This window comes from Xenopus laevis, chromosome 9_10L (genome assembly GCF_017654675.1).
Source record: "Xenopus laevis strain J_2021 chromosome 9_10L, Xenopus_laevis_v10.1, whole genome shotgun sequence".
Classification (NCBI taxonomy): domain Eukaryota; kingdom Metazoa; phylum Chordata; class Amphibia; order Anura; family Pipidae; genus Xenopus; species Xenopus laevis.
Window position 1 is genome coordinate 80,271,466 of NC_054387.1, and position 17,312 is coordinate 80,288,777.

General features: G+C 39.1%; 1 pseudogene; it reads right to left on the bottom strand.

Moving 5' to 3' along the window:
• Positions 1-2,599: 2,599 nt before the first annotated feature.
• LOC108701851 overlaps positions 2,600-17,312 on the bottom strand; it is a 40,366-nt pseudogene continuing 25,653 nt past the window's right edge.

Here is a 17,312-nt window from a genome sequence, read left to right on the forward strand (position 1 = left end):
ATAAGATGTAGCATTTCTAGCATAATGGTTTGTTGAGCATTAACTGTAATATTTTGTGTATTTTTGTGCTGCAGACTGGCATTCTTGCTATAGGTTAGTTAGTCTGTTCTCTAAATGTCTCTTTGTCCATAATAAAGGGAAAACAATATAGGCAGATAAATCAAGGTTCTCGCAACCTTACCCAACAGAAATCAGTGGGAGTGAGTTCCATTGGACTTATGTGCCTAGGCTCCCCTTTGTTGCACAAAAATTGATCAGGCATCATACTGGTGAAAGTTACATGGAAACATGGCTAGAACCGACTGTGACATCCATCCCAAATCTCACCCTGTTTGGGCTGCACATTGCCCCCCGCCCCCATTTCCAGTGCATCTGTCTGTTATATTTTGGAGCAAACACCAACCTGGTATCTCCTGCAAATACCTACATGATTAATCTTTTCTCTAGGGCTGCAACATTCCTTGTCAGCGCACTGCCACTTACCATTTATCACTGCTGGCTTGTCATAAGAAATAGTTCCTCTTCTAAGACCTACCATACATTCTCATTTGTTCTACGGTCTACAGAGAATACAGCATTTATAGATTATTAATAGTTTTCCGTTTCAAGCCAATAGAACAACGTTCTGGGATCTGCATGCAGGATTGTTAGAGGCAGGCCTATAGTTTTGCATTTGTATTTTTTTTTAAACCCCATGTTAATGTATTTTGATTTCTGTGACACTGCATTGCTGGAAACAAAGTGAATGCTACTCACATTAAATTTGGGTCAGCAGTGCAGCTGAAACTGACCTTCCATGAAGAAGCCCTTCGCGTGGAAAGAAAGCCATTTACTGCTCATATATTAAAGCTCATGGTATCATGGCAAGTAACATTTTTAGGTCAGTAACAGTAGAAGAAGCATACTTTGCAACACTTGACTGCACAATGATCCATAATAAAATAGTACCATCTACAGGCTGCATGCTGACACAGGGTATATATATGTACGTACTATAAGAAAGCTGCAGTTTGCCTAACATTATCTACAAACCAGAAACAGCTGGTACATATGGTCAGATTAACTCCATGGCCAATTGAAATAGATATTCCAGATGCTTCTGTAAGGTTTGCTCTAGATTTACCGTAGTAGGCAGATTTAGGTTCCTCAACGCATTCCCTTTGTAATAAACAAAACAATCCCCGCATACAGTACAACCGCCTCCAGCATTCAGGCCCGGTTATACACACACAATTATGCAAAGCCATTAATATATCTGCTAAACCGTGCATGTTCATCCATATGTTTTACTTCTACCACCTTAATGCAGAAAACATATTGTGCGAGACCTAAATGTTCTATAGCAATTACAAAAACCGGCATAAAAAGGATTTATTTCCGGAGAGCAGACATCCAGATAAATTCATTATGGCAAAATGACAAATGTTTTCTGAGCACTGCGGTGAGATACAGAGTAGAAATCAAGGTTCCCTATTTATAAAAATAACCCACTGCATTGATCACTATATAATTTGTCTTTGTATAAAACCATTCTTTGTTCAGGCTTTCGCTCTAATGCGGTTTTATACATTTTGTAGGGCTTTGGTAGATTTACAAACAGCACTTAGGGGCAGATTCACTAAGCTCGAGTGAAGGATTCGAATGAAAAATACTTCGAATTTCGAAGTATTTTTTTGGTACTTCGACCATCGAATTGGTTAAATTCGTTCGAATTCGAACGAAATCGAACGAATCGAAGTAAAAATCGTTCGACTATTCGACCATTCGATAGTCGAAGTACTTTCCCTTTAAAAAAAACTTCGCCCCCCTACTTCGGCAGGTAAAACCTACCGAAGTCAATGTTAGCCTATGGGTAAGGTCCCCATAGGTTTGCTAAACTTTTTTTGATCGAAGGATTTTCGTTCGATCGTTGGATTCAAATCCTTCGAATCGTTCGATTCGAAGGATTTAATCGTTCGATCGAACGAAAAATCCTTCGATCGATCGATCGAAGGATTAGCGCTAAATCCTTCGACTTCGATATTCGAAGTCGAAGGATTTCAATTCGAGGGTCGAATTTCGAAGTATTTTTAACTTCGAAATTCGACCCTTAATGAATCTGCCCCTTAATGTCACACAGTTCATTTAAACAGAAGAATGACAGATATGAATGCCATAAACATACATGGAACCTTGATACAGCATATTAGTTACAGAAGGACCTATTCCCATCTGTGCAGAAGCATTTAGAAGTGTATTTGTCCAAAAAACAATAGGGCTTTGATGCAGGTGCAAAAATTGCATTCATTAAAGGTACTTGTGCATTAGCACGCTCTTTGCATCTTTTAACCAAGTACAACTGCACCCATCTAATCTGTCCTGATGAACTGTAGAAGGGGAACCCTGGAGTTACTATCACCCTATAGGTGGCAGAAATTCCTACTTTCCTGTTCCTTCCACATGGCAGTGGCCAAAAATACGTTTATCCCTCCTGCCATGCAAATGGGACAGGAAATACCAATAAAAACACTGTAATGGTATGGTTATATGCTATCTATAAGTGAGCATCATGCTTAGGTCCATAAGCACCAAGCAATTAATCCAGAACAAAAGATGCACGTTAACTCACTTCAGGCATTTATTTCTGCAAATGCACCAAATTCATTACAAAGTTATGATAAATAAATTAATTTGTTACATACCACATGGCAATGTCTCCCCCTGTCTCCATAACTCATGTAAGCCACACCCTCCTGATTTGTTTTGCACCATTGGCTGCTTCCTCTGATGAAGCACCCAATTAAGCAAAACTCTCGGAAGTAGCCTGGGCACATAAACCTCCGATTAGGAGGATTTTTCAGGGCCTCAAGAAGCATTCTCCAGTCAACTAACCACAAGATCCTCCTTGGGATCTTCGTTTGGTTATGAATGTGATAAAGGAGTGCATCAGAATTGCCTATACTTCCAAATCCAGCACTGTACCCTTGTGTCTTAGAGCAAATTCCACCAGAGGCATAGCAGCATTTTGGGGAATCCTGTCAAAGGCATCATCTAAAGAAATCTGCAAGGCAGCTGTGTGGTCTTCATTCCACACATTTATCTATCACTACAAATTGACGTATTTGTTTGTTGGTGCTTTTGCACATCTCATTATTGCCCACTGCCATGTGGAACGAACACAAACCATATCATACTCACCTCCCCCATTACAGTAGGTCAAATCTGCATGGCTGGAATGGGCTAGTGACTTAGGCAGCTGGCTTTTTAATGGGAGGAGAAAGAATCTCCCAAAATGAGGTATTAAATTTAAGACTGGGGATAGTCACTGTAACATACAATAGACAGCAAGCTTAACATGTAAAATATGGGCACCAGCTTTCAGAGAACAGTGCAGTCTTTTCCATATTCACCTTTGGTGCTTTCCTAATCTTGCCCCTTTTTTTTTTTCAGCCCATATTTACACTTTGTGCCACTTCTCTCTGTTGCTACTCTCACATTGTGCCATTCCCTTCCATCCTGTGAACTTTAATCCTCTCACCTACTGCTGGCTCTGATGAGAACTAAAATAAACTAAAAACATACCATACAAATGAATATTTTAATACAAACACATAAAAGACAACAGTGTTGACAGTTGAAAACAATATTTTTCATGTTTGCTGTTAAAATACAGCTTTGTGGTCTGTCCAACTGTTCAGGCCCTAAACCGCTTCTCATGGAAAGAAATGAGATGTTTATTGTGGAAGTGTCCTTAGTGCAAACGTTCCCCTCCATCGTGTTACACTGCTTATTTATTATAAAAAAAAAAACTGAACTCTGCAATACAAGAAAATGTAAGTCTCTGAGATAGAATTAGTGTTTAGAGTCTCTCTGAGATTTCCGTGACCGCCTGTCATCATATTTGTCCTTCTGGTGTTTGTGTTTGGGGCTTCTTTACACCTGTCATCAGGAGCTTGTTTTTTAGCAGCTGCTTTGTGCAACTCCTTACTTTTCTTCTTCTGTGAATGTCTTTTTCTTCTTGAAGAATCTGGCAAAAAGGAAAGATGTTGAAGTATCAGATCGCATAAGTCAATATATATAAAAGGTGCGTAGCAGGCAAGTTCTAAAGGCCACATAATCTAATTCTAGAGGAAACACTTAAAGGGGTGGTTCACCTTTAAGTTAACCTTTAGTATGTTATAGAATGGGTTATTTTAAGCAACTTTTCAATTGGCTTAATTTTGTCTTTTTTATATTTTTTGAATTAGTTGTCTTCTTCTGACTTTTTAGATTTCACAAGGCGGTCACTGATTCCATCTAAAAACAAATGCTCTGTAAGGCTACACATTTAGGGGCCCATTCATTAAGTTCGAGTGAAGGAATAGAAGAAAAAATACTTCGAATTTCGAAGTGTTTTTTTGGCTACTTCGACCATCAAATGGGCTACTTCGACCTTCGAATCGAACAATTCGAACTAAAAATCGTTCGACTATTCGATAGTCGAAGTACTGTCTCTTTAAGAAAAAAACTTCGACCCCCTAGTTCGCCACCTAAAAGCTACCGAAGTCAATGTTAGCCTATGGGGAAGGTCCCCATAGGCTTGGCTAACTTTTTTTGGTAGAAGGATAATCCTTCGATCGTCGGAATAAAATCCTTCGAATCGTTCGATTCTTAGGATTTAATTGTTCGATCGAACGATTATTCCTTCGATCGAACTATTTGTGCAAAATCCTTCGACTTCGATGTCGAAGGATTTTCATTCCCCAGTCGAATATCGAGGGTTAATTAACCCTCGATATTCGACCCTTGATGCATTTGCCCCTTAGTGTTATTGCTACTTTTTTTCAGCCACTCTTCTATTCATATTTCAGTCTCTTAAAGTGGACCTGTCACCCAGACACAAAAATCTGTATAATAAAAGTCCTTTTCAAATTAAAAATGAAATCCAATTTCTATTTTTTATTTAAGCATTCATAGCTGTTGTAAGCTCATTTAAAAATCTCAGCTGTCAATCAAATATTGTCTGCCCCTCCTCTATGCCCTGGGCATAGAGGCGGGGCAGACAATTACTTTCACTTTCAATTCAGCACTTCCTAGATGTCACTGCTCCCCAGACATTCCCCCAGTTCTCTTCACCATATAACTGTGTAGCCAGGGCATGGGGATGGACATCGGGTCCCCCATTCTGGTGCACAAACAAGATTCTGAGATGATACAAGACTTGCCTTAATAACAGTGCCCACAAAATGGCTCCTGCCTGCTTGCTATAATTTTGAAATCCCAGACTGATGGAAACAAGATTCAAATAATTTATATACTGTAGTTAAAGTTCATTTTCCTTGACTAATCTGATAAAGTAGGATTTTGAATAATTTTTTTGGGTGACGGGTCCCCTTTAATCAAATCAATGCATGGTTGCTGGGGTAATTTGGACCCTAGCAACAAGATTGCTGAAATTATAAACTGGAGAGCTGCTGAATAAAAATCTAAATAAAGCAACAACTGAACAAACCCTTTAAAATCCATGGAAGAACCAACATTTATAGTTATGGATTTTGACAAATACCAACTTCTCTTAATGGAATCCACATGCCATTATGAAAAATATGAGTTTAGAGTTTAAAGAATAAAAGCTCACCCAAATTCTATTCATTCCTATAGGATTTTTCAGTATTCAGCAAATGGTGAGTTCTAACTTTTATCCATTGATAAATACAATTCTAAAAATCCCATAGGAATGAATAGAACGTGGGTGAGTTTTTTTTTCATTAAGCTCGAAACTCACATTTTGCTAAATCTGCCCCTTATGCGTATTGGAAAGTTACGAAGAATTAGATTTCCTGTCACTATGGAAAAAAAAAAGTGTTTGGGTGCAGATCCCCTTTAATTTGCTACACCAGTGTTGCATGTTTCTGTAGCATGCAGCTGAATCTCAGTGTGATGAAGAACACCTACCTCTCTTTAATGTACGGAATGAAATCGTTTTGCATGTGTATTATGAGAGCTAGTGTGCAGGGCTATAAATAGGTACAGGAGAGCCATGCCATGCTTCCAATCAGTTTCGTTGCTGGAGGCATAGCAATTGACTGAATGCAAGGTCACTGGGATATCTCAAAAGGATAGGAACCACTTTTCTCTAGAATCTAAGCCAGTTACTGAGATTTTGCTTCATGTGCAATAAAGTAAGATATAGATTTTACAGTCTATTAAAATTGGTCACAAAGACAATGTATATCAGTAGAATGGCCCAAGTTCATTCTTTAATAATAAGCTACATATGTAAAGAACTGAAGTTTTACTTTGATGGGTCAGTTTTACTTTCCGATTGGTTGACTATTGACAAAGCTTATTGGCCTGTGCATGACTATAATATAAGGACCTCCTTAATGGATACCTGGTCAGGGCTCAGCCGAATACGTTTCATTCTGGCTGGAAAGTCCTATCAGCCCAGGATTCCACCTGTCCTTGCCATGTTATACAATCATAGGCCTGAATCCAAAAATTATATAAACATGATTTGACACCACCTAAGAGGCCAAACAGGGTCACTAAACTAGAAGCTCTACCAGTGTAAAGGCAGTTTGAAAGCAATGAATTTGTGAAATTGTCAGACGTTGAGCTTGATGACCACAGGAGATCACTTACTTTAAAAGGGTGGTTCACCTTTAACTCAGTTTTTAGTATGCTACAGAATGTTCCTGGTAACTTGCCATTGATCTCGCCCTGTATCTAGTATAGTTTTTTTAATTGCCTTCCTCTTTTGCATCTACTCATCTTTCAAATGAGGGTGACTGACCCCAGCAGCCAAAAACGATTGCTCTATGAGGCTACAGTTTTATTGCTATTGTTAATTTTTATTACTCCTGTTTCTATTCAGGTCCTCTCTTATTTATATTCCAGTCTCTGCCCAAATAAGACCCTAGCAAACCAGATAGCTGCTGAAATACCAAACTAGAGAACTGCTGCACAAAAAGCAAAACAACTGAAAAAAATAAAAGCTGAAGAAGACTTGCATATTGTCTCCTAATGTTAATGTCTGCATCAAACTAAAAGTTTATTTAAAAGTGAACTATCCCTTTAATGGAATGGGGATTGCCACATGGCAACCACATATGATCCGGCATAAATGTGGAAGAAGGCAAATGCCTTTATTAAGCATGTAGACATCATCATTATTCTTCATTTTTGGAAATTTCTGCAAGCGAGGTATCGGTATTTCACCAACCTCTTCTTCTCTGTCTCGTTCTTTGACTCTCTCTTTCTTTCCAAAAGATCTCACAGTCAGTTGAATATTGTGGCCTCTCTATAACAATGCAGACTTAGTAAAGTATCATAGCACTGCAGTGAATTACCATTAAGAAGGCCCAGAGTTCTGTTATAAATCAAATTAATCTCAAATCAGCAAGATCTCTTAAATACAGCAGTTCACGCTGTTTTATCATCTGCTCTTGAAACAATCTCTATAATAGGCCTGGCGAACTATGAATTAGACTGAGGAAGCACTTTTTGTAAAACTGCCATGACTCTTAATGGTAATATGAATATACAGCAAAAAAGAAAAAGATATTGAACATTTTTAGAAAGTGCTGATATTAGAAGCACAGAGAGCAGCATTTCATACACGTCATTTGATCTGGTAAAGCCAAGGTATTTAAGAAAGCAAACAACACACAACAGAGAGACAACTGTTGCCCCTTTATATGGAGAAACAAAAAAACACACAGGTACAGCTGAAGGGAATCACAGAAAAGCAGATTAAATGTAAGATATCTGTAATCTATCTACTGTAAATAATGCTGTGTCTGTGAAGCACATACAGCACTTTTATGGATCTGACTGCTATATTATATCATAACATAGCATCTAACCCCAAGGTAGAGTCCTGCAGCAGATCGAGAAAATAAATGGGCAAAACAATGTGTGGGTTGGTGCATTTGCTGGTTGACCCCCGCCCACTGCTGTGATGCCATTTCTGATTCAAACAGCGCTGAATAATGGTCAGCCAGTATTGGTCAGATTGCAGGTAAGGCATTTGGGGTCTGGAAGTGAATTCAAGCTGAAAAATGTGGGTGTGAATTATATAAAAGGAATAATAAAGCCCTCTATGCAAAGGATTTCCATGCCCATATGAAAGCAAGAGGCCACCACATAGGGTGTCCTACATCAAAAAAAAAATCAGTCATGACACCATTCATAAGGATATATTTTACAGGTCATAATGTTATTTGCTATTAGCTGTTCTATAAAATGCTTTCAATGCAAATGCAAAAATGAAACCCGTCTGTTTTTTCAGACGCTGCCCTACTCATGTTTAAATCACATATTGTGTACAAGAACATTATGAGAGCAACCAATTATTCAAGATGTTTAAATGGGGTGAAGTGGATGTTTAGGCAAGGTTACTCAATCGTAGATCTGAATTATGTGCTGAACGCCATTATAGACATTGTTACCATTAATGTAAATTAGAACTTTACATATAAAGTAAGGTCAGCAATGGAACATCTTGGTTAATAAGAGAAGTCCCATTAGCCTTGTCTAACTATCTATGCAAGGAGTATACATGTTAGCAGCACCCTTGCTTACGGATTATTATAGAAGCTACCTGAGTCACTGCTGGAGTTTGAGGATTCACTGGAGGAACTGGAGCTACTGCCTGAGTCTGAAGATGACTCTGAGCCTGATGAGGAGTCTGAAGAAGAATCTGATGATTCAACATTATGTTTCTGTGTCATGATCATTTTGGGATATCACTTCCCATAGGATTCCTATTGTGTTTACAATCCATTACAAAAAGCCAGAATGGAACATGGTCTTGTGATGTGGTATGACATCAGTGAGTGCATGAAGATCCAAACAGGTCCTATTTATATACATATATGGCACTTTCCATTTTAGCTCTACAACCTCCAATGAAATATTCCAAAAGTCACTGACCCATGTATTTCCGTGCAATAAACACAATTTAGAAAATATAACGTTATAGTGGCCCTTTCGAGAGATGGAGCTCAGTGTGATAAAAATCCCACAAATAACTTGCAATAGTTGCAATATAGAACACTTACATATCCTTTAATCTGCCGTTTAGTTTCGGCAGTCCCATTTATTCACACAGCTCCTGGAAAAATATTTTGACAAATATTCTGCTGGAAGAGGTGGTTGTTTCTTCACTTAGATTTATACACTCCAGCACCTGTACAGCATAAGAATAGAAAAATTGGCTAATTAAACATCATATGCTGTTAAAAGAAAATGGTCTCCAAAAATGCAAAGAATATTGATGTGGAACATACCTTGGATGTATATGGCATTCTAATGCTCTAAGATTTAGGGACATTGAGTTTGTGAGAGTTTCTCCACTTTTATAAAACCTTTATTTTTATGTGTTAACTTTGGAATACTGATACTGCTGTGTTACTGTTGCTTTCCTTTTACTGATGGAAATAATCACGCAATAGCCAAGTAGAGAAGTTCTGTGGGCCGCAATAATGGTCAGAGCTTTACTGCACAGAACTCCCAGCTGGGATGCAGTTTCCCGAAAGGCCTTTTCAATCAGAAATTCTGACAAGCTAATTTAGTGACCCTATAGATGTGAACACCCTATGAACAGTTATTATTCTCACTGTGAAGAGTAGTTTCATGGACATAAGCATTTCCTGTATATTTGGTTAGATTTGGGTATAAGCAAATGCATTTTTGCCTGAGAAACCCTGTGCTCCAAAGCTATACGGTTACATTATTTTTCTGTATAACATTGTAGGCAATGCAGAGCTCCCACTGGGGCATTACTATTGATTCCCGTCATATTTCACCAGTATGAAATGTTAGATGAGTCACCCATTTTGCAAACATAAAAACATCAGGAATCAGAAAATAAACTGAAAACAAGCAGATATATCAGTAAAAGAGAAGTAGGGTCTGGGCTGATCCTGTACTAATCCTGTTAGTGGAAAGAATAAGGGAGAACTGCTTTTGGCTCTGCACTGCATGACACTTGGTGGAAAGTAAAGTGGTGTCAATAGGTCTTGAGGCAGTGGTCCCTACTATGTCTCTTGCAGCTTTCTTTTCATAGGGGAACAGAGGGATTGTTCTCCATCCATCTTATCCAAGAGTGTTCAAAAGAAAAACACAATTATATGTAATACTTAGCCCCTAAGCAAGGGGCTTCACTCACCAAATGTATCTGGTTCAGGTTCTGCTGCCCCAAAACCATAGTTATTGGTAGAACAGCGTACTAAAATCCTTGCAGAGGTGTGCCACCCTGGAACTGGAAGCCCCTATGCTTTCATGTCATTCATTCATTCCCCTAAGCATTCATGTCTTTAATTATGTGGACTCAATAGAGATTGTTTGATTTTATTCATGAGCCTCAGGATTATGATTCTGGAGAGCCTCACCTTGGCAAGGATCTTGGGACACAATGTTAGGTCATCAACTTAAAGGAGAAGTAACCACCCCTAGAGCTAAAAGCCTGCATAGCAAAATGACCAAACCTGGCGGCCCTGAGCTCCGTTGTGCTACTCTGCAAATTTAGGTCAGTGTTGCTGGATGGGACACTTATACTTGTTTAACACTATGCGCAGAGGCAGCAGAGAAGGGGGCCAGTAGAGAAGATGAATGGGGGCTTAGCTCTCCTTTTAGGTGGAGGATATACACTTCTCCCTTTGTATTCGTCTTCCTGTCGAATTGGCCAGGTAGGTCAATAAAGTGACATACAACTGAACTGTTTCTCTGTGGTAGAAGCAATTTTCTTGTGCAATCTGCCAGCAGTGCTTGAAGGCTAATTATGTCAGAGCACTGCAAGAGACAGAATGGCTGAAATACCTATGCTGTGCTACTACTAGACTGGGAAGCATATCTCAGCAGTTCCAAATTCTTTAATCACAGTATGCAGATGGAAAATAATCTTCCCAACAGCTTGAAAAACAGCAAAAAGTAAATTCTACTTTTCACAAAAAGCAGTTTTTTTCTTATAGAGTGACAGGGAAATATACACCTGTGTTCCAACATGTGCTTTAAAAAAAAAAAAAAGAGAAAAAAAAGCAGATAACATTTTTGATACAAAACATTCATTTTCTCTATATTTTTTTGTTAATGTCAGTTAATTATTATGGTTTGCTTTTTCTACCAGTAATGGTTCCCCCCTGGATGGTCAAGGTTATTATAAGAGAAGTCTTGTATTATGAGCTCCTCACTTTCCCTAATTTCTGTCTATGTCTCAGACTTGCAGAAAAGGAGGAGTTCATTATCCTTGGGATTTAGGTGCGCAAGAGCTCTGATTTAAGCCATTAATGCAAAGCGCAATCCGCATGCTATTGGGTTTTTTGTCCTTTATCCAGAAATCCAGTGTTGTTGTCGTCACAAGGGGGTGTTGAGTCTGAATTGTGCACCCTCAAAGGCACCCTTTGAGGCAAGTACCTTTATTGAGATTACATGCAACTGACTGTGGGGAAGTTTGTGCAAACCCAACAGCAGAAATGAACATAAATGCGCACTTTTTGATTCTTTCCATAACTGATCTTCAGAACCAGTGAGGATTAATGAGGGATTAAATGTAAAAAAATAAAAATTAACCTCAATTTTATGCACAAGTATTTAGTGCTGGGATTTTCTTCTGTTAGTTTCAAAGCACAAAAGCAAGTTTTCACAATTAAAAGGAAATGCCATCCAATAATACTTTACTACAAATAAAAACAATTTATATTGTCCCTTCAAAATGTGCATTGATATTCTTTTAATGCGCAAGAACCCACTTGAGATATGCAAGATATACATAGGTTTGGCTTTCTTGGCCACTTACACTCCAAGGAACGGAGTCTGTATACAGGAGATGGGTTTGTTGATTTCCAGCCGGTGGATAGTATCAAATTGTTCTTTAAAGGGATACTGTCATGGGAAAAAAAAATTTTTTCTCAAAAGAGCAAACAGATTTTTTTATATTCAATTTTGAAATCTGACATGGGGCTAGACATTTTGTCAATTTCCCAGCTGCCCCTGGTCATGTGACTTGTGCCTGCACTTTAGGAGAGAAATGTTTTCTGGCAGGCTACTGTTTTTCCTTCTCAATCTAACTGTTTTTCCTTCTCAATCTAACCCAGTGAGACATGGGTTTTTACTATTGAGTGCTGTTCTTAGATCTACCAGGCAGCTGTTATCTTATATTAGGGAGCTGCTATCCGGTCACCTTCCCATTGTTCTTTTGTTTGGCTGCTGGGGGGGAAAAGGGAGGGGGGTGATATCACTCCAACTTGCAGTACAGCAGTAAAGAGTGATTGAAGTTTATCAGAGCACAAGTCACATGACTTAGGGCAGCTGGGAAATTGACAATATGAAAAAATCCATGACAGTATCCCTTTAAGAGGGCCATTTATTAAACCTCAAATGTATCTATTTGAGTAAGGGTAAAACTCAAATTAAAAAATTTAAATTTTTTGAGGGGAAAAAACAAATTTTTTTAGAGATTTATTAGACCCCAAAGCTGCTAAAAATCAGAATCCGAAAATACTTAATCTCAAACCTGTCGAAGGCATGTAGAAGTCAATGACAGTTGTCCCTGAAGCTGTTTCTTGATATTTGCACTAGACAATTCGATAAAGTCTGAATTGGGGCAGCTGGGAAATTGACAATATGTCTAGCCCCATGTCAGATTTCAAAATTGAATATAAAAAAATCTGTTTGCTCTTTTGAGAAATGGATTTCAGTGCAGAATTCTGCTGGAGCAGCACTATTAACTGATTCATTTTGAAAAATTATTTTTTCCCCATGACAGCATCCCTTTAAAGATGTTCTCAAAAGCTTCCAAATAATCTTTCTTTAGCAAACAGAAATGCTGAAAAATGGAAGAAATGATACACAATAAACCAAACTATAGCAAGCAGTGAGGTCTAAAAACTCCTTCCCATAATCACTGTAGTACAGATGTATTTTGTGGATGGAAGAATGCTGCTCTGCATATATGCACATATAATTACAGAGTTGTATGTGAACAGCCACAGTCTCTATGGGGTTGGGAAGAAGCTCCTCTAGTCATAAAGAAATGACTTTTAATTAATATTATTGTCTTGAGAATACAGTTTAGAAAAGAAAAGTAAAATGACAGCTTCTTTATTATTATTCCTATGACAGCTCCCTTGATTTAGTAAAAAAGGGATTTATACTTTTTAATAATCATAAAGGCACATTGTAGGTCTATTTTATTCTATACTAAATAACTGTATAAGATCTTAATGAAGCAGAGCAGCATATGAATCCAAAGAGTTAAGATAGTGGATAAAATAATGAACATACCCCTGCAAGCAATCCAAAGAACTTCTCATATGTTCTCTGCTGAGCACAGCAATCCAGTATCATGTTGCATAGTTCTTTCGGTTTTAAAAATAAAATGTAATATTCAGTAAGCAATTTTTTCCTCTCCGCAGCTGCAACACAATAGCCTGGATGCTAAATGTGCAGAAAGGCACTTCCAAGTTATTTTATTTCTTAAGTAATGGTAATGAATACAATCAAATGGGATTGTACCAGGGCTCCTTCCAAATACAAGTATGCTGATGACAGGACATTTTAAAAATTCTGAATATTCAACATAATGCAAGGAGTGCTTTTGCTATAAATACTCTGATTTAGGACTGCCTGCTCTGATGGAGCTCCACAATGATGGAGGCCTACAGGCAAAAGGCTTTATATTAGGGATCTGCAGTTTTTGTATATGGGAAACCAGAGCTGGTTAGATGTGGTGGTCCAAGATCTGGTCATATCTACATCATAACTTGCACATTAAAATAAGGAAAAATTAAAACTGCATCAGTTGTGAAAAAAACTACAACCCTGTAGAGTTGAGTTGCGCAGAGCTTGCATTCATCCAAAACCAAATCCTGCAACAACATGTTGGGAGACAGCCAAATCCTGAGCAATCCAGTAGGGAGCTATTCCAAGTGTTCTGTCGCCCACACAGCTATTAATTGTCCAGGAGACAAAAAGCCAGTATTGCTCCCCATGGGTTTGCATGGCAATCAGCTGCAATCACAAGTGTTGCTCCAAAACTCAGAAGTCATTATTTTGTAGCGACAGTCTCCTCAATGGGGAGCGATTCTGAGTTTTCTGGTGACAAAGCAACTTAGAATCACTACACGTGCCACCTCCTTAAGTTATACTCTTACCTGGGGCAAATATCGCTAATTAAACTTTCAGCATAAGGCAAAATTTGAAGCCCTCTGGTACCTTAAAGAAAACCAAAATATCAATCACCAAGTGACTCATTCCTGGCTCACTGTCTTGAAGTACCACGGAATGAGATCAAGGATTAGTGCTTCGTCTGTAACTTCTGTGATCTAGAAAACCAAATATTTCAATGAAAAAAAGTCATTGCCGGGAGCAGTTCATCTACGGGTCCCATATCTCCAAACTGGTAGTGTAAAATGTGTGCTATTACCCTATCAGCAGAAGACTCTAGCACATATGGAAGAGACCCACATACGACTTGCTTAAATTGCTTTAAAAACAATATGCTTTCGCCGCATTTATAATGGAATCAATCACTATTCCAAGTCTCTACATACACAGAATTATTTTGCAGCCTAAAGTCAGCCTACAGGATATGATTACAAAAAGCCAACGAATTGAGTCTTGTACAACACAATAAAACATGGTTTGATGGTAATGAAGTCTGCCGCACTAGCAAAACAAATTAATTTTAAAGCTAAATGTGCAAATAACAATGTTATCCCTTGTGGTTTGTAGTAATTAAGTATTTCAACATTTTAATTAAACATGCCAAATGTTTACAAACAACTGTGAAAAGTTTTGGAGGATCTGTTTTAAATATCTTTATGACGGATATTTTTTGCCAGCAATATGAACAATCTACCCTATGGAGGAACTGAGTAGGATTTTAAAGGAGGCATATAGAATAAATAAAAAAAACCTAATTTTGTAGGCAATTATAAGTAACATATGGTGTTGATTTTACATGGTGCTAAAAACTAATATCTTTAAAAAGAGTCCCTTTATTGGAGCGCCCTATAGATGTTCTCTGGTCCCTGCGTTTCAAATGAGGGGTGGGCGTGTCCCAATGGTCCTTGCCAGAAGCACGGTAGGAGGAGAACAGCCAATGACAGCCCTGCAATCACACAAGCACAGACAGGCGTCATTTCCCTATAAGGTCCTGCTAGCTGCTGATTGGTTCCGCCTACAGTACAGTGTGCTGAGAGCCGCTGGCTCCCCTGAACAGCCTGGGAATTCGTTGAGCAGGAAGTGGAAGGGAAAGGATGGATTATTAGGGTTTTTGCAGAAAAATTTATTAAATCAGCCTGAAACACTACTTTTTGAAGCACAATTCTTCTATATCTAAATGAGTATAATGCACTGGTACATTCTTATTTTTTACACAAAATGTCTCATTTAAAAATAATTTGGTTTGATTCATCATAAATATTTTCCATTATTTTTATAGCTATTATATATTTTACTGGATTAGACCATGACTACAATTCACATTGATATTAAAAGAGAAGAATACTTGCTCTGTATAGCAAGGAAATAAAGTTCAAGAATACACATGTATTTCATGGTACACAAAACACCAAAAAAACAAGCTACTGTATTTGCTTTAAGACAAAGGAACCACACAGATAGAGCAGGTGCAAGGCACTGATCCAAACGGGTATGGTTCCTAGGTCTTAAATTAGCACCAAGTGAACTGTGGAAGTGGAAGCAACAACGAAGATATTAAAGGGAGGTTGGTAGTTGCTATGAGTGCTTGTCTTTCACTTTAATTTAAACTACATGGTTTGAACATTCTTGAGCCCCTAAATAATATACAGAAATAGTGAAAAACAATGCACCATCATGTATATCGGTAGCCCTGCTAAATTCAACAGATTGGACGCTCAAAATCCCACAATTTCCCATCCTGTGTTGTTAACAATAGATTCAAGATTATCCTAAACAGATTTAATGTGTGCTTCCCTGGTTCCCACATGGGCATGTATCTTGCTGCCTGTACTGTCCACATGGCTTGAGAGACTGCACATCATCTTCCATTAGAACTGCCTTGGTGTTTGAAATTTTCATGTATGTGGTTCCACTACTACACATGGTTGTTTGGTTTTCTTCTCAGTGGAATTTGGGGGACTCAAAGTGCCATATAAAGTTAGTGGAACCAAATGCACACAAGTATTCTTCAAAAAACACTAAGTATGCCTGAGCTCGAGAAGCACTTCTCCTCATAGATACTTTCAATATGTTTGCCCTTAAAAGAGAATTCAACACCCCAACTAATAAAAACCCCTACCCCATACCCTCCATAGTCCCCCAACCCTGTAAATGCCCCTGTCCGGTCGGCACGCTAAATCCAGAGCCTTTAACAGCTGCCTTTCACCTCGGGAGGAGCCCTCGGCTAATCGGATGCCGCCAGGTCTCAATAAGAGAGGTGCCAAGCTAAGGGTTCTGGACAAGCAAAGGGGCACGACAGTAAAGCAAAGTATTTTGGGCAGAAGGTCTCAGTGCAAGGAATAAACAGAAGGCGTAGTCAATCAGGCTGGGTCCGGGCAGGCAGAGTACAAGCGGAGTCAAACAGGCAAGGGTCAAACCAGGAGATCAATCAGAAGGGATACGGATACAGGAGAGTCGGTTAAAAGGCAGGATCAGGATTACAGAAGTCAGAATCGTCAAAAACAGGCAGGGGTCACAACAGGTATCAGATAACAGAAGCTTTTCAGCACAGAGGCACCGGGAAACTCACAAAGAAAAGATCCTATAACGGGCAATCAATAGCAACCTGAAAAACCCGTCATTGCGCGCTGTCGTAGTGACGCCTATAAAAAGAGGAGAGGCGCATTGCGCGCACCCTTAGAAGCCGGCAATGAGGAGGAAGCAGAACAGCGCGGAGGCAGACCCCCTCCCACTAGACCACCGGGGTGAGTTATTACAGCCCCATAGCCTGTAATTACCCCTTGTCGCAGTCAGTGGAGTTCACGCCCATCTTCCAGCGCATCAGTAATCTTCTTCTGAAGATGGCGCCTGTGAGCTATGCTGCGCTGACTCTACAACGAGGGGTAATTAGAGGCTTAGGGGCATTTACAGGTGTTAACAGCTGTGCGGGTGGGGGAGCGGGGAATATGGAGAGTAAGGGTTTTTATTAGTTGGGGGTTTGAATTCCCCTTTAAAGAACAGTCAGTGTTTTAGGGCTAGTCCACACGGGGAGACAGCGACGCGTTTGCGGTCGCGGCGACAAAGCGCCGCGACAGTCGCCGCGACCGGCGCAGGCGACAGTTTTGTATGGGCGCCTATGTAAAAACGCCTGTGCTAACCACACGAGGCGATGCGCTTTTCAACAGTCGCCTGAAAAAGCCTGGCGA